The sequence below is a fragment of the Rutidosis leptorrhynchoides genome, chromosome 7 (assembly GCF_046630445.1).
Source record: "Rutidosis leptorrhynchoides isolate AG116_Rl617_1_P2 chromosome 7, CSIRO_AGI_Rlap_v1, whole genome shotgun sequence".
Taxonomy (NCBI): domain Eukaryota; kingdom Viridiplantae; phylum Streptophyta; class Magnoliopsida; order Asterales; family Asteraceae; genus Rutidosis; species Rutidosis leptorrhynchoides.
Window position 1 is genome coordinate 348,565,736 of NC_092339.1, and position 26,096 is coordinate 348,591,831.

Genomic DNA, 26,096 nt, shown 5'->3' on the forward strand with positions numbered 1-26,096 from the left:
ATGTATTGTAGGGTACTAATCTACATCCTATAATCTATTTCTTATAGAAAATCTTTCATCTGATCGTACGAGATGAATCCCTCAACCAGTTCGTGTAGTGACCCGAACTTTCCCATGTTTGTATATATTAAATGAAATTGTTATTTACATGATTAAATGTTTCCAACATTTTAAGCAATCAAAATTGTTAAGACTTGATTAATTGAAATAGGTTTCAAATAGACAATTGACCACCCAAGTTGACCGGTGATTCACGAACGTTAAAACTTGTAAAAACTATATGATGTCAAATATATGGATATATATATATAGTTAACATGGTATTATGATAGGTAAACATATCATTAAGTATATTAACAATGAACTACATATGTAAAAACAAGACTACTAACTTAAGGATTTCGAAACGAGGTATATATGTAACGATTATCGTTGTAACGACATTTAACTGTATATATATCATACTAAGATATATTAATATATCATAATATCATAATAATATAATAATTTAACATCTCTTTAGATATAATAAATAATGGGTTAACAACATTTAACAAGATCGTTAACCTAAAGGTTTCAAAACAACATTTACATATAACGACTAACGATGACTTAACGAATCAGTTAAAATGTATGTACATGTAGTGTTTTAATATGTATTCATACACTTTTGAAAGACTTCAAGACACTTATCAAAATACTTCTACTTAACAAAAATGCTTACAATTACATCCTCGTTCTGTTTCATCAACAATTCTACTCGTATGCACCCGTATTCGTACTCGTACAATACACAGCTTTTAGATGTATGTACTATTGGTATATACACTCCAATGATCAGCTCTTAGCAGCCCATGTGAGTCACCTAACATATGTGGGAACCATCATTTGGCAACTAGCATGAAATATCTCATAAAATTACAAAAATATTAGCAATCATTTATGACTTATTTACATGTAAACAAAATTACACATCCTTTATATCTAATCCATATACCATTGACCAAAAAAACCTACAAACACTTTCATTCTTCAAGTTCTAAGTGTTCTTCATAAATTCTATAAGTTCTAGTTTCATAAAATCAAGAATACTTCCAAGTTTGCTAGCTTACTTCCAATCTTGTAAAGTGATCATCCAACCTCAAGAAATCTTTCTTATTTACAGTAATATATCTTTCTAATACAAGGTAATACTCATATTCAAACTTTGATTCAATTTCTATAACTATAACAATCTTATTTCGAGTGGAAATCTAACTTGAACTTGTTTTCGTGTCATGATTCTGCTTCAAGAACTTTCAAACCATCCAAGGATCCTTTGAAGCTAGATATATTTTTCTCATTTCCAGTAGGTTTATCCACAAAACCTGAGGTAGTAATGATGTTCATAACATTATTCGATTCATATATATAAAACTACCTTATTCGAAGGTTTAAACTTGAAATCACCAGAACATAGTTTAGTTAATTCTAAACTTGTTCGCAAACAAAAGTTAATCCTTCTAATTTGACTTTTAAAATCAACTATACACATGTTCTATATCTATATGATATGCTAACTTAATGATTTAAAACCTGAAAACACGAAAAACACCGTAAAACTGGATATATGCCGTCGTAGTAACACCGCGGGCTGTTTTGGGTTAGTTAATTAAAAACTATGAAAACTTTGATTTAAAAGTTGTTCTTCTAGGAAAATGATTTTTCTTATGAAAATGAAACTATATCCAAAAATCATGATTAAACTCAAAGTGGAAGTATGTTTTCCAAAATGGTCATCTAGACGTCGTTCTTTCGACTGAAATGACTACCTTTACAAAAACGACTTGTAACCTGTATTTCCGAATATAAACTTATACTTTTTCTGTATAGATTCATAAACTTAAGTTCAATATGAAACCATAACAATTTGATTCACTCAAAACGGATTTAAAACGAAGAAGTTATGGGTAAAACAAGATTGGATAATTTTTCTTGTTGTAGCTACGTGAAAATTGGTAACAAATCTATATTAATCATATCCTAGCTAACTCATATTGTATTATACATGTATTCTAATATATTATGTAATCTTAGGATACCATAGACACGAATACAATGTTTTGACATATCATATCGACCCATCTATATATATATTTCGTAACAACCATAGACACTCTATATGCAGTAATGTTGGAGTTAGCTATACAGGGTTGAGGTTGATTCCAAAATATTATATATACTTTGAGTTGTGATCTAGTGTGAGACGTGTATACACTGGGTCGTGGATTGGGTCAGGATAATATATGTCAATTTATTTCTGTACATCTAACTATGGACAACTAGTTGTAGGTTACTAACGAGGACAGCTGACTTAATAAACTTAAAACATTAAAACGTATTAGAAATGTTATAAATATATTTTGAACATACTTTGATATATATGTACATATTTGTTATAGGTTCGTGAATCGACCAGTGGCCAAGTCTTACTTCCCGACGAAGTAAAAATCTGTGAAAGTGAGTTATAGTCCCACTTTTAAAATCTAATATTTTTGGGATGAGAATACATGCAACTTTATAAATGTTTTACAAAATAGACACAAGTACATGAAACTACTTTCTATGGTTGAACGATCGAAGCCGAATATGCCCCTTTTACTTGGTAACCTAAGAATTAGTAAACCAGTCTACTAATTGACGCGAATCCTAAAGATAGATCTATTGGGCCCAATAAACCCCATCCGTTGTAGCGGATGCTTTAGTACTTTGATGTTATTTTATCATGTCCGATGGATGTCCTGGAATGATAGGGGATATTCTTATATGCATCTTGTTAATGTCGGTTGCCAGGTGTTCACCGTATGAATGATTTTTATCTCTATGTATGGGATGTATTGAAATATGAAATCTTGTGGTCTATTATTATGATTTGATAATATATAGGTTAAACCTATAACTCACCAACATTTTTTTGTTGACGTTTTAAGCATGTTTATTCTCAAGTGATTATTAAAAGCTGCCGCTGTTGCATACTAAAATAAGGACAAGATTTGGAGTCCATGTTTGTATGATATTATGTAAAACTGCATTCAAGAAACTTATTTTTGATGTAATATATTCATATTGTAAACCATTATGTAATGGTCGTGTGTAAACGGTATATTTTAGATTAGCATTATTTGATAATCTACGTAATACTTTTTAAACCTTTATCGATAAAACAAAGGTTATGGTTGTTTTAAAAATGAATGCAGTCATTGAAAAACGTCTCATCTAGAGGTCAAAACCTCGCGATGAAATCAATTAATATGGAACGTTTATAATCAATATGAATGGGACATTTCAAATTTCGTACCTTTCTTGCTGCAAACATAGTCGCAGTACAGGCTGCGCTACATACCAACAATAACTCTGAATCTAGCAATGCAGCTAACGGCGCAAGAAATCATGTAGGATGCTCCTACAAAGAATTTACTGCCTGCAAACCTTTGGAATTTGATCGAAACAAAGGACCAATTGGATTGAAACGGTGGACCGAGAAAATCGAATCGGTGTTTGCCATAAGTAAGTGTACTAAAGAGGACAAAGTTAAGTACGCTACGCATACCTTCACAGGTACTGCGTTAACATGGTGGAACACCTATCTTGAACAGGTAGGACAAAATGCTGCTTACGCACTACTGTGGTCGGCATTCAATCAATTGATGAACGAGCAGTACCGTCCTAGAAACGAAGTCAATAAACTCAAGGCAGAACTTAGAGAGTTACGAACACAAGGGTTCGACGTTACCACATATGAACGACGATTCACAGAGTTGTGCCTATTGTGTCCGGGAGCATTCGAAGATGAAGAAGAGAAGATCGACGCATTTGTAAAAGGGTTACCAGTAAGGATTCAAGAAGATGTGAGTTCACATGAGCCCGCTTCTATACAGAAGGCAAGTCGAATGGCTCATAAACTCATAAATCAGATTGAGGGAAGAATTAAAGAGCAGCGGCCGAAGAAGTCAACACGAAACAACTCAAGAGGAAGTGGAAGGAAAACGGTGACAAGAGTCACCAGTACAACAACAACAACAATTACAACCACAATCGCAACAACTATCCCAACAACCGCAACAACAATCACAACAATAACCATAATCCTAATGATAACTACAACAAACATCCCAACAACAACAACAACTACAACAACAACAACCATTTCAACAACAATAACAATCCCAACAACAACCTCAATAACAACAACGGTAACAAAAACCAAAAACAGCCATGTCATAGGTGTGAAGAAAATCATCAGGGGTTTTGCACGACATTTTGCAACAGGTGTAAAAGAAATGGTCATAGCGCGACAAAGTGTGAGGTCTACGGACCAAAGTTTAACAGAACTAAAGAAAAAAATAATGTCAGAACAAGTAACGCCGAAACGAATAGTATCGGAGCAAGTAATACCAACGCTGTTTGTTATAAATGTGGAAAATCGGGCCACATTATTAGAAATTGCCCAAACCAAGGGAATACTAATGGGCAAGGCCACAGAAGAGTTTTCAATATTAATGCGGCAGAAGCGCAGGAAGACCCAGAGCTTGTTACGGGTACATTTCTTATTGACGATAAATCTGCTTATGTTTTATTTGATTCGGTTGCGGATAGAAGCTATATGAGTAAAGAATTTTGTGCTAAATTAAGTTGCCCCTTGACGCCTTTGGATAGTAAATTTTTACTCGAATTAGCAAACGGTAAATTAATTTCAGCAGATAATATATGTCGGGAGAGAGAAATTAAACTGGAGATGAAACGTTTAAAATTGATTTAAAACCAGTCGAGTTAGGGAGTTTTGATGTAATAGTTGGCATGGACTGGTTGAAAAATGTGAGAGCAGAGGTCGTTTGTTACAAAAATGCGATTCGCATTATGCGTGAAAAAGAAAAACCTTTAATGGTGTACGGAGAAAAGAACAACGCGAAATTAAATCTTATTAGTAGTTTGAAGGCGCAAAAACTAATAAGAAAAGGTTGTTACGTCACTCTAGCACACATCGAGGAAGTTAAACCTGAAGAAAAGAACATCAGTGATGTTCCCGTCGCAAAAGAATTTCCCGATATATTTTTGAAAGAATTACCGTGATTACCCCCACATCGATCCGTTGAATTTCAAATAGACCTTGTACCAGGAGCTGTACCAATAGCTCGTGCTCCATAAAGACTCGCACCCAGCGAAATGAAAGAATTACAAAGTTAGTTACAGGAACTTTTAGAGCGTGGTTTCATTCGACCAAGCACGTCACCATGGGGAGCTCTTGTTATGTTTGTCAAGAAGAAAGATGGTACATTCGGGTTGTGTATCGACTACCGAGAGTTGAACAAACTTACCATCAAGAACTGCTACCCACTACCGAGAATCGACGACTTATTTGATCAACTACAAGGCTCGTCTGTTTATTTAAAGATCGATTTACATTCTGGATATCATCAAATGCGGGTGAAGGAGGATGATATTCCAAAGACTGCTTTTAGGACACGTTACGGTCATTACGAGTTTATGGTTATGCCGTTTGGATTGACTAACGCACCAGCTGTGTTCATGGATCTCATGAACCGAGTGTGTGGGCCATATCTTGACAAGTTTGTCATTGTTTTCATCGATGACATACTTATTTACTCGAAGAATGATCAAGAGCACGAAAAACATTTGAGAAAAGTGCTAAAGTTGCTGAGAAAAGAAAAACTGTACGCTAAGTTTTCAAAGTGTGCATTTTGGTTGGAAGAAGTTCAATTCCTCGGTCATATAGTGAACAAAGAAGGTATTCAGGTGGATCCAGCAAAGATTGAAACCGTTGAAAAGTGGGAAACCCTGAAAACTCCGAAACACATACGCCAATTTTTAGGGCTAGCTGGTTATTACAGGAGATTCATCCAAGATTTTTCTAAAATAGCAAAACCCTTGACTGCATTAACGCATAAAGGGAAGAAATTTGAATGGAAAGATGAACAAGAGAAAGCGTTTCAATTGTTGAAGAAAAAGTTAACTACGACATCTATATTGTCATTACCTGAAGGGAATGATGATTTTGTGATATATTGTGATGCTTCAAAGCAAGGTCTCGGTTGTGTATTAATGCAACGAACGAAAGTAATTGCTTATGCGTCTAGACAATTGAAGATTCACGAACAGAATTATACGACTCATGATTTGGAATTAGGCGCAGTTGTTTTTGAATTAAAGACTTGGAGGCACTACTTATATGGGGTCAAAAGTATTATATATACCGACCACAAAAGTCTTCAACACATATTTCATCAGAAACAACTGAACAAGAGGCAGCGCAGATGGATTGAATTGTTGAATGATTACGACTTTGAGATTCGTTATCACCCGGGGAAGGTAAATGTGGTAGCCGACGCCTTGAGTAGAAAGGACAGAGAACCCATTCGAGTAAAAGCTATGAATATAATGATTCACACTAACCTTACTACTCAAATAAAGGAGGCGCAACAAGGAGTTTTAAAAGAGGGAAATTTAAAGGATGAAATACCCAAAGGATCAGAGAAGCATCTTAATATTCGGGAAGACGGAACCCGGTATAGGGCTGAAAGGATTTGGGTACCAAAATTTGGAGATATGAGAGAAATGGTACTTAGAGAAGCTCATAAAACCAGATACTCAATACATCCTGGAACGGGGAAGATGTAAAAGGATTTCAAGAAACATTTTTGGTGGCCGGGTATGAAAGCCGATGTTGCTAAATACGTAGGAGAATGTTTGACGTGTTCTAAGGTCAAAGCTGAGCATCAGAAACCATCAGGTCTACTTCAACAACCCAAAATCCCGGAATGGAAATGGGAAATATTACCATGGATTTCATCTCTAAATTGCCAAGGACTGCAAGTGGTTTTGATACTATTTGGGTAATAGTTGATCGTCTCACCAAATCAGCACACTTCCTACCAATAAGAGAAGATGACAAGATGGAGAAGTTAGCATGACTGTATTTGAAAGAAGTCGTCTCCAGACATGGAATACCAATCTCTATTATCTCTGATAAGGATGGCAGATTTATTTCAAGATTCTGGCAGACATTACAGCAAGCATTTGGAACTCGTCTAGACATGAGTACTGCCTATCATCCACAAACTGATGGGCAGAGCGAAAATACAATACAAACGCTTGAAGACATGCTACGAGCATGTGTTATTAATTTTGGAAATAGTTGGGATCGACATCTACCGCTAGCAGAATTTTCCTACAACAACAGCTACCATTCAAGCATTGAGATGGCGCCGTTTGAAGCACTTTATGGTAGAAAGTGCAGGTCTCCGATTTGTTGGAGTGAAGTGGGGGATAGACAGATTACGGGTCCATAGATAATACAAGAAACTACCAAGAAGATCATCCAAATTCAACAACGGTTGAAAACCGCCCAAAGTCGACAAAAGAGCTACGCCGACATTAAAAGAAAAGATATAGAATTTGAAATTGGAGAGATGGTCATGCTTAAGGTTGCACCTTGTAAAGGCGTTGCTCGATTTGGTAAACGAGGGAAATTAAATCCAAGGTACATTGGACCATTCAAGATTATTGATCGTGTCGGACCAGTTGCTTACTGACTTGAATTACCACAACAACTAGCGGCTGTACATAACACTTTTCACGTCTCAAATTTAAAGAAATGTTTTGCTAAAGAAGATCTCACTATTCCGTTAGACGAAATCCAAATCAACGAAAAACATCAATTCATCGAAGAACCCGTCGAAATAATGGAACGTGAGATTAAAAGACTTAAGCAAAATAAGATACCAATTGTTAAGGTTCGATGGAATGCTCATAGAGGACTCGAGTTCACCTGGGAATGAGAAGATTAGATGAAGAAGAAATACCCGCACTTATTTCCAGAAGATACGTCAACACCTCCAACTGCTTAAAATTTCGGGACGAAATTTATTTAACGGGTAGGTACTGTAGTGACCCGAAATTTTCCATGTTTATATATATTAAATGAAATTGTTATTTACATGATTAAGTGTTTCCAACATGTTAAGCAATCAAACTTGTTAAGACTTGATTAATTGAAATAGGTTTCATATTGACAATTGACCACCCAAGTTGACCGGTGATTCACGAACGTTAAAACTTGTAAAAACTATATGATGTCATATATATGGATATATATATATATATATATAGTTAACATGGTATTATGATAAGTAAACATATCATTAAGTATATTAACAATGAACTACATATGTAAAAACAAGACTACTAACTTAAGGATTTCGAAACGAGGCATATATGTAACGATTATCGTTGTAACGACATTTAATTGTATATATATATATATATATCATATTAAGATATATTAATACATCATAATATCATGATAATGTAATAATTTAACATCTCTTTAGATATAATAAACAATGGGTTAACAACATTTAAAAAGATCGTTAACCTAAAGGTTTCAAAACAACACTTACATGTAACGACTAACGATGACTTAACGACTCAGTTAAAATGTATATACATGTAGTGTTTTAATATGTATTCATACACTTTTGAAAGACTTCCAAACACTTATCAAAGTACTTCTACTTAACAAAAATGCTTACAATTACATCCTCATTCATTTTCATCAACAATTCTACTCGTATGCACTCGTATTCGTACTCGTACAATACTCAGCTTCTAAATGTATTTACTATTGGTATATGCACTCCAATAATTAGATCTTAGCAGCCCTTTTGAGTCACCTAACACATGTGGAAACTATCATTTGGCAACTAGCATGAAATATCTCGTAAAATTACAAAAATATTAGTAATCATTCATGACTTATTTACAAGTAAACAAAATTACACATCCTTTATATCTTATCCATATACTAATGACCAAAAACACCTACAAACACTTTCATTCTTCAATTTTATTCATCTAATTGATCTCTCTCAAGTTCTATCTTCAAGTTCTTAGTGTTCTTCATAAATTCTATAAGTTCTAGTTTCATAAAATCAAGAATACTTCCAAGTTTGCTAGCTTACTTCCAATCTTGTAAAGTAATCATCCAACCTCAAGAAATCTTTCTTATTTATAGTAATATATCTTTCTAATACAAGGTAATACTCATATTCAAACTTTGATTCAATTTCTATAACTATAACAATCTTATTTCGAGTGAAAATCTTACTTGAACTTGTTTTCGTGTCATGATTCTGCTTCAAGAACTTTCAAGCCATCCAAGGATCCTTTGAAGCTAGATCTATTTTTCTAATTTCCAGTAGGTTTACCTACTAAAATTAAGGTAGTAATGATGTTCATAACATCATTCGATTCATATATATAAAACTATCTTATTCGAAGATTTAAACTTGTAATCACTAGAACATAGTTTAGTTAATTCTAAACTTGTTCGCAAATAAAGTTAATCCTTCTAACTTAAATTTTAAAATCAACTAAACACATGTTCTATATCTATATGATATGCTAACTTAATGATTTAAAATCGGAAAACACGAAAAACACCGTAAAACCGGATATACGCCGTCGTAGTAACACCGCGGGCTGTTTTGGGTTAGTTAATTAAAAACTATGATAAACTTTGATTTAAAAGTTGTTCTTCTAGGAAAATGATTTTTCTTATGAACATGAAACTGTATCCAAAAATCATGGTTAAACTCAAAGTGGAAGTATGTTTTCCAAAATGGTCATCTAGACGTCGTTCTTTCGACTGAAATGACTACCTCTTACAAAAACAACTTGTAACTTATATTTCTGACTACAAACCTATACTTTTTATGTTTAGATTCATAAAATAGAGTTCAATATGAAACCATAACAATTTTATTCACTCAAAACGGATTTAAAACGAAGAAGTTATGGGTAAAACAAGATTGGATAATTTTTCTTGTTGTAGCTACGTGAAAATTGGTAACAAATCTATATTAATCATATCCTAGCTAACTCATATTGTATTATACATGTATTCTAATATATTATGTAATCTTGGGATACCATAGACACGAATACAATGTTTTGACATATCATACCGACCCATCTATATATATATTTCAGAACAACCATAGACACTCTATATGCAGTAATGTTGGAGTTAGCTATACAGGGTTGAGGTTGATTCTAAAATATTATATATACTTTGAGTTGTGATCTAGCCTGAGTATTGTATATTTTGAGTCGTGGATTGATTCAAGATAATATATATTGCTTTATTTTCTGTACATCTAACTGTGGACAACTAGTTGTAGGTTACTAACGAGGACAGCTGACTTAATAAACTTAAAACATCAAAATGTATTAAAAGTGTTGTAAATATATTTTGAACATACTTTGATATATATGTATATATTTGTTATAGGTTCGTGAATCGACCAGTGGCCAAGTCTTACTTCCCGACGAAGTAAAAATCCGTGAAAGTGAGTTATAGTCCCACTTTTAAAATCTAATATTTTGGGATGAGAATACATGCAGTTTTATAAATGTTTTACGAAATAGACACAAGTAAATGAAACTACATTATATGGGTGAATGATTGAAGCCGAATATGCCCCTTTTGCTTGGTAGCCTAAGAATTAGTAAACCGATCTACTAATTGACGCGAATCATAAAGATAGATCTATTGGGCCTAACAAACCCCATCCAAAGTACCGGATACTTTAGTACTTCGAATTCTTTTTTATCATGTCCGAAGGATTTCCCAGAATGATAGGGGATATTCTTATATGCATCTTGTTAATGTTGGTTACCAGGTGTTCACCATATGAATGAATTTTATCTCTATGTATGGGATGTATATTAAAATATGAAATCTTGTGGTCTATTATTATGATTTGATAATATATAGGTTAAACCTATAACTCACCAACATTTTTGTTGACGTTTTAAGCATGTTTATTCTCATGTGATTATTAAGAGCTTCCGCTATTGCATACTAAAATAAGGACAAGATTTGGAGTCCATGCTTGTATGATATTATGTAAAAAATGCATTCAAGAAACTTATTTTTGATGTAATATATTCTTATTGTAAACCATTATGTAATGGTCGTGTGTAAACGGTATATTTTAGATTATCATTACTTGATAATCTACGTAATGCTTTTTAAACCTTTATCGATAAAATAAAGGTTATGGTTTTTTTAAAAATGAATGTAGTCTTTGAAAAACGTCTCATATAGAGGTCAAAACCTCGCGACGAAATCAATTAATATGGAACGTTTATAATTAATATGAGCGGGACATTTCAGTTCGAGTCCCTCAGATTCCGATAGCTATTCCGATAGTTATTCCGACAGCTATTTCGACATGGATATTCACCTAAGCTCCAAAAGCAGTGTAAATGAAATTGATCAACCAACTAGTCATCTTCAATTCTAGATGAATTGAGGATGGGTTCGTAGTCGACTTAACCGATGGAGATGAGAAGAAGGCGATCCCTTCGACCCACCAACCTACACTCTTGGAGAAAAACCCGAAGCACTTACCGGTGAACCAGCCCGAAACACCATTTTCACCCTCATTTCCCGAATATCTCGCCACGATTATATTCTATCTAAAATTCTAAACCTTATTCATCCGCTCGTTTCGACCGACAATCATCCCGGAATAATAGAATAAGTCAACGAACTTCGCGCTCGAGTAATCAATTTGGTGAATATGGTGCAAAATTTACAAGCTTCAACAACATCACCGGTACCAATAGTACCATCAGTAACAGCACCAGTACCATCAACAATCCATGCCTCAACATCTCATTCTGTACCTCGAGTATAATCATCGTTCTACGTATCGTTTTACATCAATTATATTCATTCTTCATGGCGATTATGTAATCTCTGATGTTTTAGAGATTATGTATTCTAGTTTTGACGGTAAACCAAATGAGTTTAATACTATATTAACTCATTAAATCCATGATTACATCTGAAGAAAATATATATGTATATATGTTTTCATAAAGATTGTAATTAAAAATTCTTTTGTATAAACTGTTAATGGTGAAAATGTTTTAACGGGTAGGTAATACCCGAGGAATATTTAGATTTCACATTAGTAAATTACACTGTACATTCTTCGAATCTGATTAAACAGTCATTTACTATCCTACTTACATCCACAGATATATGTATCCGTTCACCGCATAATAACCATTTTCATTCAATTTCATATTTAGATTTTGACCTATCAGAATCCAACAAGTGGCATAATGAAGAAAACATTGGACAAAATAAAATTTGTTAGAAATAAATAAATTAACTATGAGAAATTTTATTAAGAATCCAGGCTAACAAAATCCTAGATAACTGTTCCTAGCTAACTGCTAATTCCTTATTACATTTTAATTATCGCAATTTATTTTATCGCAATTTTATTCTCGCAATTTTATTTATTGTCATTTAATTTCTGTTATTTATTTTACGCACTTTATTTATCGTTATTTAAATACTGTTAATTACGCATTTTAAATATCGGGACACGTATACAAGGTTTTGACATATCATATCGATGCATCTATATATATTATTTAGAATAACCATAGACACTCTATATACAGTAATGCTCGAGTTAGCTATACAGAGTTTAGGTTGATTCTAAAATAATATATATACTTTGAGTTGTGATCGAGTCTGAGACATGTCTATAATGGGTCACGATACGTATTAATTAATTCGAATATTATATATTAAACTATATATGAATCAATTGAATTACTAACTGTGGACTACTAACTGTGGATTACCAACATTGGACAATTAAAATGAATTAAAATATTGATTATAATATATGAAACTAAACATTTCTTCAAGTTTGCCACTTGATTTCATCTTAAACCTCGTTTGTATCTTGACGATTACAATCTGCTTTCAAACCTTTCATAATTCTTGAAAACACCTCAATCGAGAGGATGAACCAAGCGCACTTCATCTACGGAAGAAAAGATTGATGCATATAGTTATGTACCTAAAAACACTCGGAACCTGATTAAACATTTAACAAATATCTGTGCTAGCTCCTTTGGCGTTGTTATTACCGAAAATAACTTTGCAATCTCTTTCCAAATTAGCCAATTATTACACAGTCCAACAAGTCAACTTTGACTTTTCGTTCGAAACAACCTTATTATAACCTTGATATATACGTTATCTTTCCGCCATCGTTACCGGGGAACCTTTTACTTTCCACCACATTATCAGCAGATGTACCAGCAACTTCATTACCCTTTAACTTTAAATGTCTCCGAAAAATCACTATATTTATTCATTGAAAACCTTATCATATACTCATCCACATCTTATAACGAAAATTACCATACCAATTATCGGGATTTAGCAATCAATATTTTGAATCTCGCAACATTTCTACATCAACGGTTATGTATACATATAACATTTATCTTTTAGAATTATGATCTTCCATTCTGAAATTCTGAAAAGCCCTCAGACTACGAATCAATACTCCGAATTTTGAAAAAGCTGAATGAAGCAGCAAAAACTGTAAACGATCTTAACAGCTAAAAGTTTGATGATAAAGAATAGTATGTTGGCAAAACTCAGAAAATTTGGAACTGGAAATCGGATTTAATCAAACCATGCAGGGGGCTGTGGACAAACCACAAAGACTAAACCTTCCTTCAAAGAATCCAAATGATTTAGTGTCTGCTGAAGTCATTAACGAATACCTTACTCCTGACCCTAAACCTTTACGAACAAATCTTCTTCATCATCCATCGATATTAGAAATTCTAAGATATCATCGAATCTTTCATTATAAATATCATAGGGTTTGATATGAAATAAGTGTTGAATACTGAATGATATATTTGTCTCCTCGAATACGTATATATAGCAAAAAGATTTCCGTAATTTACAGAGGAAATTTAGGAAAAGTGTTAGACAAAGTCTATTGGGATAGATATGATAAGATATGATAAGATATGATGTGTCGATACTCCACTTATGCAATAATGGCATTATGACATGTCGAGATCATAAATAATAAGTATGTAATCTGATAATCTTTCGATTAAAGACTTTCAATTCATAATGGCCTATTCAGGTCTAGGGGCTTGAGCTATAGGATCATTTAAATAGGTAATCCAAACCCTTCCATTCTAGAGTTTCGTAAACGCCACCCGTCAAGAAAAAAATAACGAGAAAACAAAGATTTTGAAAGTAATGAATATGAATAGTAGAGATTTCAAGAATCATGGATAACATTATATGTAATACACAAAACCATGATAGATGACAAAGGAATGTCGAGAATTTCAGAAATCATGGCGTCGCATTTAAATGTGGTGGCGGAATCGGATAGTACTTAGGAGAGTGAGCAGAATTCTTAGGTTGGCTCGGCATTCTTAGAAAGATTAAAGAATTTAATAAGTAAAGTTTCTAAGGTATAGTGTAGCGTTTAACATTTAAAGGCAACAATTAAAGGCACTATAGTCAAGGAAAGTTGTAGTCCTACATTGCTAAGGTACCTAATTGTATAACGCACACTTAAAATGCAATCCTGGTTCTCTACAACAATACTGCTCTGATACCAATCTGTCATACCCCCAAATAGGGCCTGGGGTATTTGTGACTAATTATATCAAATCACAGTTATATAAACGAGAACGAATTTATATGAGATGTTTTATTGAGTTTTGCAGTGGAAGTTAAATAGATTACATTATATTTAGAGCATTAAACGTTTTTAAATGAATTGGTAAGTAATGCATGAAGACTCCAAGCATGGCAAGAAATCATCATCAAAGCAGCAGATATACAGCGGAAGCAATATTTATGTATCTGAGAATAAACATGCTTAAAAAGTCAACACGAAGTTGAGTGAGTTCATAGGTTTGTCATAAATAATGATTTCAGTAATAGATCACAAGATTTAATAAAAGACGATATATCATGTATATCAAAAGTATGCCATGAGCGTATAATATCAAAACTAAACGATTTTACCCCGAGACAATACATATGTAATTGTCGAGATCATTATTATACCACCAATTGACCTAAGGTCAACAGTGCGGGACGTTACTCCCAATAGCGCTATTTATAATAATTCCGTTTGTCACTTTATCATCTAGCAATTAATGATATTACAAAGCAGAGATTTGTATGTTTTAAATGACCACAATAAAAATACTCATGTTGGTTGCATAATAAGTTTGTACTTGTGTTTATCAGATATAAAAATAGTGCATGTATTCTCAACCCAAAAAATATATAAAAAGGGAGCAAATGAAAACTCACAATACGATACGATAGTTTGTAGTAAATATACATATAATGGCACTGAGCAAGTGCAGAGTTGAGTTGACCTCGGATTCATGAACCTATATCAAGTATATATATTAACACATATACTCATAATCGAATAAGTTTATATATATATTTTAGTTGTTATATATTTCTATATATATACTTTTATATATATATATATTCTATATATAAGTATTTATTTGATAAAATGATATTAATAATGATTATTTGATAAAATGATATTAATAATGATAATGAATAAAGAGTTGTATTATTTTGTAATAAAAATAATAATACTAGTAGTAAAAATGATAATAATCATAAAAAATAATAATAATAATAATAATAGTAAAAATGAAAGTTCTTATAATACTAATAATAGAAATAATTAAAATGTTATATGTTATCAATAGTAATGATATTAGTAATTTTTGTAATATCCATAATAATAATAATCGTAGTAGTAGTAATCATAATACTTAGAAATGATAGTTTTAATAAAAATGTTAGTTTTTATAATAATGATACTGCTAATAATATTCTTAATGATAATATTAGATATATTGATAGATTTAAAAATAATGCTACTTTTATTAATAACGATAATAATAAGGATATAATAATAATGCTAATAATAATAATAATAATAATAATAATAATAATAATAATAATAATAATAATAATAATAATAATAATAATAATAATAATAATAATAATAATAATAATACTAATGATAACAGTAGTTTTTAAATAACATGAAAGGTTTAATAAAATGATAATGAAAATAATTTTGATAATAATACTTAATACTTAATAATAATAATAATAATGATAATGCTAGTAATTATAATAATATTGGTGATAATAATAATAATTATAATTATAATCATAAATGGTAACTAATATTTGTATTAGTAATAATAATAATAATAATAATAATAATAATAATAATAAAGATAATAATAATAATAATAATAATAATAATAATAATAAAGATAATAATAATAATAATAATAATAATAATAATAATAATAATAATAATAATAATAATAATAATAATAATAATAATAATAATAATAATAATAATAATAATAATAATAATTACTACCTCAAGAAAAAGGGCTTAAAAAAATAAACGTCATTGCCCGGGCTCGAACCCGTGACCTCTTGAATACCTGCTAACATCCTTAACCATGGAACCATTTCTATTTATCTGTTTATATCTCTTCCCGAATATATATAACCCGTATGAATTATTTCTTTCTTTTTCAAAATTTTGATCAACCAGAAATTTATGAATCATATTAATCGAATTAATTACTGGATTTATGAATTAATACAGAACCAGCTATATTCGTTTTAATGGATTGAAGAAAGAAAAAAAATAATATAACAGACAGCAGCAGTAGTGATGAACCAAGTATGAAACTCAAACATCAATTTCGAATTCTAGGATGTTTTAGATCCAAATTTCTACACGAATTAGGTTGTAAATCCTTCTTAGAATCTTTATGAATCATCTATTGATCTAGAAATAATTAAACAAACTCGAATTTCATGAAGAACATCACAGTTGACTTTTTGTTTTTAAAGTTTGACTTCAAAATTCAAAATTTATAGGAGAAATTGGGACTTGAAAACTTATAGAAAGTTCGACTAGATGAATCATAACATGTCTGCATTTATAGATTTTGAAACTTCATTTTAAATCGAACTTTTGAATGTTTGAACAAGAACAGAGTATCGAGCTTCTGTTTATTTTTTTATTCAGATTAATAAAGAAGTAAATGATAATTGATAATGTGAGATTAACTGGTTTATATAAAAAAATATGAGATTGATTGATACTTCTTGTGTGGATGTCGACGGGAACCCATGATCACAGACAAAAACAGAAGAAAAAAATTAAGCAGATAATAAAAAAATTAAAAGTTGAATACCTAATTACTTTATATAAAATATATAAAAAAATAAATACAGAAGATATGGAAATCACGATGATAAAAAAATATAAAATTAAATAAAAATTGATAACCAAATTTAGGTATTTGTTGTTTTTTTCTTTTTATTTTTAATTATTATTAAATAAATAAATTAATAATAATAATACTAATAATAATTAATAACAATAATTATATTAATAATAATTATAATGATAATAATAATAATGATAATAGATAAAGAAAAGAATAATAAATATGATATCACTAATACTAATAGTAACAATACTAAATATAATGATAATAATGTAATTGATTTTAATAATCATCATAAATAATAATAATAATAATAATTTTTTATAATAATGATATTAATAATAATATTTTTAATCATAATGACAATATTGATAATGATAATTATAAATGATAATAATAGAACAAATAATAATAATAATAATAATAATAATAATAATAATAATAATAATAATAATAATAATAACAAATAATAATAATGATGATATTACTAATACTAACAATAATGATAATAATATTAGTATGATAATACTCTTAATAATAATAATGATAATAATATAAATTATGTTAATGATATTAATAATCATATTAATAGTAATAATAATAATATCATAATAACAATACTGATAATAAAGATATTAATTATTGATATATTGTTTTTAAAAATAATAATATTAATAATAATATTAATATAACAAATTAATGCATGATAAATAATTATCCGTGAATCGTCGGAATTTGTTCGAAGTTAAATGAAATCATGTAGAGGTTTTGTTTAAATTTTATCGAAAATTTCCGGGTTATCACACGTGCCAAGTAGACCCAAAACTTACGGGGTCCATCATCCCACATATATGTAAAATGAACCCGAACGCACAAGGATCACTCTACCCCACCCGCACTCATCCTATGCATACATACGCATATAATATATTTACACTCACCTTGTCGCCTTGATGAATGCTAATGCCAAAACCACAATCGTTAATGAAATGTACTTATTCCATTTATCACATAGAAAACAACACAATTAGGGTGGATTACAACCCAACTCAAATTGACACTTAGTGCAATTATGACCCAATTGCACTTCCAAGCACCAAACTAACCAATAATCACTTAACACTAGTGAAAATGGTCCTATAACAACAACTAACCCAAATAACAAGTGCTAAACACTTGTCTTCCCTGAAATCAAGTCATAAACCCTAATTTTGATCCTTTTCAAAATCAAACTTCCAAACACACCCATTTGGGTTCCAACATCAACATAATCACTAACCCTAGTGATTATACCCAAATTACAAGCTCTAACATAGCCAATAGGTCTTCTAACCCAAAACCCACCAACAATGAGTCTAAACCCAATTACTAGCTACAATAAACTCACTTCATGAGCCTCAATAGGTTTCTCAAAAATTTAACCTCAAACCCCAACTTTGAATATCAAATCAACAAATGAAATTCGGAGTTAGATCTTACCATTACTACCGATTTGTAGCCAAGAACGATATGAACAACCTTAACACTTGCACCTTGAAGAGATTTCCACTTCTTCTTCCTCAAATCAAGCTCTCTCACTCTAAAACTCTTTTTCTCACTTTAAGATAAGATGAGGGTGTTTGTGTGGACAAGAAATAGCTCTAGATGAGCTTGGGATCAGTTTTGTGGCCAAAAACCTGATCTCAAAGTGAAAGGACCAAAATGCCTGTCATTTATTTGTTTCTAGAGAAAAGCTTCAGCACCCGACCATGTGTTAAGGCGTGCCCCATTCCTTCGCGACGCTCCTTATAGCTGGGAGTGAAAACTGGGATGTTACAACTCTCCCCTACTTGATTTGGATCGCGTACTCGCGATCCAAGCGCATGACAAGTAGTAAGATATACCAACACAACTCTTCGGGTTCTCATGTAAACTCTGAACCCTTTCGATGTCGCCATTATATCCTATAAGTCAAACTTCTTTAAAAACGTAACATTCTATCCACACAACAATCCTCCATGATTCCTTGGCATACTCTAATTCACGACTTAGAGTACCGTCGTCAACCACCAACCTATTGGGTCCTCCGCACCACACACACGGTGATGGAATTTCCTGTAAGCTCTTCGGTAACTCCAACCGAGACACAATCTTACACTACTTTCATCTCGTTCACCATTACCTTGTGAACCTTTCTTTGAGTGTCCATCAAGGATGACCTTGTCAAATTCTCGCACGTACAAGGTCTCAATACACTAGAGAACTCACTCTCGAACGTGCTTAACACTCACACGTCCCTACATGAGATAGTCAAAATCAATAGCCTACGTCCCGAGATCGCTCACCAAACGAGATGAATTCAGGTAAAACACTCGAACATGCCCACCAAACTGAGGAAACCCCTTACCCTCCGGGTGCATAACTCCCCCGCTTAGGGTTCTAACCCCACATTCTCACCGCTAAGATGATAACATCCCGCGGAATTTTCAACATTGCATAATACACGTGACTGGTCTCATCGTTGGTCATACCCACCAATCCTCCGCGGACCTACTATAAGGTACTCGAACCTCAACCTTTCAAATCTGTCAAAACATTAACGCCCGCTAAACAATTCGGGTTTCCTCACATGTACCCAACTACAAAGTAATCGCACCATCAGAGTCAAACATTACACTAGTAGGTATAGGGAGGCACCTGACGTAGTGTTATGTAACTCCAACCACTACCACTGAGTCTCAAGAACTCTACCCTCACGAGGTCTATTCCCGGTGTCACACGTCACCTGACTACTCGAAGTCACACAAATCCAACGAACCTCAGGGCTCAATGCCCACAATTTCCTAGCGACACCCGCCAGTCACAATCTGTCATACCCCCAAATAGGGTCAGGGGTAAATATGACTTCACAATATCACAACACAAGTATATAAGCGAGAACGACTCTAAATGAGACGTTTTATTAAATCAATAAATGAATTGCAGCGGAAACGAAATAATATTTTACATGATAAACCCAAATGTAATTAATAATTGTTTAACAAATGCTAAGACGTAAATATGTGGACTTCAATGCATCAGCTAGCAAGCAACATAGGGCAACACATAAGCTAATCTTCACCTGAGACAAACATGCTTAAAAATGCCAATACAATGGTTGAGTGAAGATCATAGGTTTAATTATCAATAAGGTTTTACATCACAAGATTTAGTTCAAAACATCAAAATATCAATATGCCATGAGTTATAATATCGAGCTAAACATAAACCCCTGACACTGCACGTGTGTCGGTAATCATTATTATGTACCCCCTTGACGATCGGTCAATCGGTAGAGACGTCACTCTCAATAGGCCTACTCATAATAATTAAACTTGCAACATTTTAATTCCAGCAATTAACGATATTATGGTGGGGATTTGCATGGAAGAATACAAGTTAACAAATGTCTCATGAAGTTGGATATCAAAAAGTTTAGGCACTTGTGTCTAAATTGTAAATCATTTCAAAAGCAAGCATGTGTCTCACCCCAAAATTTATAAAATTCAATTAATATGTAAAAGCGGGGCTATGAAGTTCACCTTAGTAGCATAGAAGAGTTATTCCACAAAAGAATGAATTGAACGGAACGGACGTGACCGAGATCTCAACCTAGAGATAGAACGTATGATCGGATATTGCCTAACAGACAAATGTATATAATAACTATACTAATAATAATGGTTTTCTAAAAGAATTTCCATTTTTGGAAGGTAACTATTTATGGAAAGTTTTCACTTATAGTAACTTCCCAATTATAGAAAGTTCGGGTTAATCTTTTACAAGACGTTGTACAACTTTACTCAAACTTCGTTGCTATCAATTAAGTCAGGAATGATCAAATGTAACCGGGGGCCCAGAACTCTTGACCATAATCTAAGTCATGGCATTCGAGATCCACAAGATATCCCCATAAATGGCAACCTAGACATCATTCACTTACGACCGTGCGTAGCGGTGAAGTTCGTATGAGTTGTTCGTTTCTTTTTATTATCCTTCACCTTAAGTTTATGACATAAGGTATGTTGTTATTAATAAGTTTATGATTTTCATTAATGTATTAATACTTCAATTATCTTTTATTATTTAATTAATGTTACATTTGTTGAGATTTAACAAGTTCCATAATACTTATGATCATTCAATAAATAAGATTTGCGGAAGCGTATAAATTACCATTTTGAACATGTTAATCTTTAACCTTTTAAAGTTAAATCCCAAGTAGGATCAAGTTGTGAAATATACTTATAAACTACAAGCAAGTAAAGAGTTTATACCTATTCCAAGCTTGGTAGTGAGTGATGAAGATGATGATGAATGGAGCTCCAAAAGAATGAAACCTCAAGTAGATATTCCCAAGCTAATAACCCCAACACCCTTGAATTTAGTTAGGATTTAATGACACTTGAATGAGCTTGCAAAAACCAATTGAAGAACCCTTTCTTTCTCCCTAAAGGCCACGGTTTTCAGCAGCAGACTTGGGAGGTTTGTGCAGTTTTTTTATATATGTAAATTGCATGTGTGTGTCTCAAAGTGAGTCAAGATGCATGTATATGGAATTGGGAAATTATGACCAAGTTTTGGAATCTCTAGCATGCCTACTTACAACTCCAAGGCCACTCCCATCATTGTTTAAAATAATACTTGAACTAATTTATAAGCATGCATATTTTATAAACTTGTTTTGTAAAATTAGATTTTATAAAACAAATTTTATAAACTTGCATTTTATAAATTATGTATGCATTATTTATAAAACCAATTATATAAAATTCCATATTATTTGTCATGTATACTTTATTTTATAAAACCAATTTTATAAAATACAACATAACTTGATTGATTATTTAACCCATAGATAATTAAATCCTTATTATATAAATCATTCCATGATTTATATATATATACATATCAAGTGATATAATTTTAGAAACCATTTTCTTAAAATTCAAGTGTCGCGTAATTTAATCAACGATCCAATCGTTAAGATCAAATACGAATAAGGTGTCGATAAGCTTCTTATTGGGTATAACCCGACTTGGATCAAAACATATTATCCGCGTTAATTTAATGTCTCTCGGGCATATGAAATACCTTCAATCTCCCACTTGCGCGAGAAACATAAGAAATTAATGCAAGTGATGGATACCACCTAACGACCGTCCATCACCCCCAATATGTTATGACTTTGTGCCATTCAATAACATCATCCTTTTCGAGTTCCCGTCTCGAATATGAATAGGTGAATCTTTCATTATTTCCTTTTGTCCTAGATGTCATTTTAAATTCAAGAGACATAGAATGATCACTCTCTTTTAGATTTGACTTTATCAGGCCTTAGACATCTAACTCTCAATGAATAAGAGGGACAAATTCCATCTTGACTACATAAGTCCTAGATATACACTTTGTATTACACCTTAGATCTTCCTTATGAGGTACCATATTTTAGAATAGCGAAGGAAAGAATCAAGGCATAATACTTAGTGAATTTCCGAACCCAATATGTATCTCAGGTCAGAGGATACAATGATATTCGCCTTTACTCAAGATTACATGTGATCAACCACAAAGGCTCCATTTAGTAAATCTTGAGGGCGGGTCTTCCAATATTTGTATCCTACAAATATCTATGAACCTTGGTTGCAACCTTGCCACACATTCATCCCGTGAATGTATACCTATCCAAGTTCATAATAGTCTAAACCTCACACGTGTTCCCACAAATGTGATCGACTACAGAATTTAAAATAATTACTTATTCATGGATAAAATAGGAACATGACTCATGATTAATAAATTAATACCATAATTATATTAATGAGTTTGAACCACTTCATTCCATTACAATACATAAAACAGATCACAACCAATCACAAGAATATCGAAGCCCCAATGCACTAACATGCCCTTGATGTTTTGCACCATGTAAGAGCTTCGTGAGTGGATCCGCTATATTAAGATCTGTGTGAACTTTGCGAATACATATCTTTCCCTTTTTAACTTCATCCCTTATGTAGTTGAATCTCCGCTCAATGTGACGGGTCTTTTGGTGAGCACGAGGTTCTTTGGTTTGAGCAATCGCACCCTCGTTGTCACAAAAGATCTCAAGAGGGTCCTGAATGGAAGGGACCACTCCTAAGTCGTCAATGAATTTCTTGATCCATGCAGCTTCCTGAGCTACCAATGAGGCAGCAATGTACTCCGACTCTGTAGTGGATAATGCAACAACATCCTGTTTTGAACTCTTCTAAGAGACCGCACCTCCATTTAATGTGAAGACATAACCAGACTGTGATTAAGAATCATCTCGATCAGTTTGGAAACTCGCGTCCACGTAACCTTTTACAGCAAGTTCCTCCTCACCAGACCCATATATTAGAAACATATCCTTAGTCCTCCTAAGGTATTTTAATATACTTTTAACTGCAATCCAATGACTGTTTCCTTGGTTATTCTGGTATCAACTTGTCAAGCTAAAAGCGCATGACACATCCGGTCTAGTGCATATCATTGCATACATGATTGACCCAATAGCAGATGCGTACGGGACTTTCTTCATTCTCTCTTGTTCATCTTTCGTGGTAGGGCACTGAGATGAACTGAGAAGTGTTCCTCTTTGAATAGGTACCAAACCTTTCTTAGAGTTCTCCATCTTGAACCTTTTCAAGATCTTTTCAATGTATGCACTTTGATTTAAACCTATCAGTTTCTTGGATCTATCCCTGTAGATCCCAATCCCAGAACATATTGTGCTTCTCCAAGATCCTTAATGGAGAAGCATTTGCTTAGCCAAGTTTTAACACCTTGCATTGCCGGAATATCATTTCCAAATAACAATATATCATCTACATATAGTACAAGGAACATGATTGTGCTCCCACTAGCTTTCTTGTATACACAAGCTTCATCACCATTTTTAATGAAGCCAAATTTCTTGGCCTCCTCATTAAAACGATGATTCCACATTCTAGATGCTTGTTTCAATCCGTAGATTGACTTCTTTAACTTGCATAATGTAGTGACCCAAACTTTTCCATGTTTATATATATTAAATGAAATTGATATTTACATGATTAAGTGTTTCCAACATGTTAAGCAATCAAACTTGTTAAGACTTGATTAATTGAAATAGGTTTTATATAGACAATTGACCACTCAAGTTGACCGGTGATTCACGAACGTTAAAACTTGTAAAACTTTATGATGATATATATATGGATATATATATATATATATATATATATATATATAGTTAACTTGATATTATGATAAGTAAGTATCTCATTAGGTATTTTAACAATATACATAAAAAAAGAGTGACTACTGTAGCGACCCCGACAAATCGTCAAGTGACGGCGTCGTCTACGTAGGTCCCATTGCATGTTCATAAGTCTTTAAGACAAAGTTTGACCAAAATATGTCGCCTTCATTTCAAAATAAAGATTGTTTCCAAAGTTTACAAGAATTGTTCAACCAAAAGTTAAGTTACAAGGTTATAAGTACAAAGGAAATCTAGGCGACACGGTTTAAAGTAAAGTCATAAGACGCTCCATGAAAAGCATGTATACTCGACATCCAATGCAAGTATCAAATAATGAGCGGAAGCATGTATCACATATCGTGCAAGACCTGAGAAAAACATAGAAATCTGTCAACGAAAATGTTGGTGAAATCATAGGTTTAAGTAAGTTTGTGAGTAAAAGTAAAGTAAGTCGAACCACAAGGTTTGCAAAGTTGAAATAATAGTAATACATTCTAAAAGTTAATATTTACGAGAACCCAATTATCAAAGCTTAACATTCCATCCATTGTATACCCCATCCATAGTGCTAGAACAAACACTGATTCTCGAAAATATATTTCATCTGTAGACGGTAGCGAACCGTCAAAGATGAGGGTTGTCAACCCATATGGCCATATAACATAAGTTCTCGCTTACACCATCTGATGTAACTAATGATAATCGGATTGAGGATTTTCGTTCTAAACTCGTATGTAGAATGTTTGTTTTCCCGTTCTTGTGTTCACTTAGTTCAAAAGAATCGTTTATGTTTTCTCATCCCAAAAGTAAGTTTAAAAGAGTAAAAGTGGGACTATGATCTCACCTTGTATGCATGAACAAAAAGTACTTCGACAAGTAACGTGTGCAAAGAACAATGCTAGTCTTGACCTAAACAAATAGGTTGTATCAATAACGATAGTCACGAAGGGTCAAAGATGTTCAATTAGTCCTATGGCTCGTTACGACTCGATTAATATAGCACGTGGATCAATTTGTCAAGTTTCATGCACGACACAAGTAGTTAAGCATGTTAGAACGATTGTATAATCGTTTGGTTAAGTTTGACTAAAAGTCAAACTTGGTCAAAGTCAAAGTCAACGGGGTCGGGTCGGGTGTCCGACAATTTTCTCATGATGAGAAGTCATATACGAGCATAATAGTCAAGTTTCATGGTAAACGGGGTTATAGTAAAGCGGGAAACATTTTTGTGACATGAAAAACAAAGACAAAATGAGCTGGGCAGTATGCGCGGCGCGCTATGGGTTGCGCGGCGCGCACCCAAGTGTAAATCCTGGTCAGAACTTAACCACGAAGGCAAACATCTGGAATTTCTAATTCTGCGCGGCGCGAGGGTATATGCGCGGCGCGCAATACCTGGGAAACATGCAGTTTGCAGAAAAATGGTCCAAGTCACGAACCAAAATACAATTTAACACATCTCATGCACCGAAAACACTTAAAACGCATATCATATATCATTAGAAAGGTAATTTGACAAGGAGAATAACTAAACGATTTACTCAATCAAAACCAAACAAACTCATATCAAAATCACCATTAATGCTCA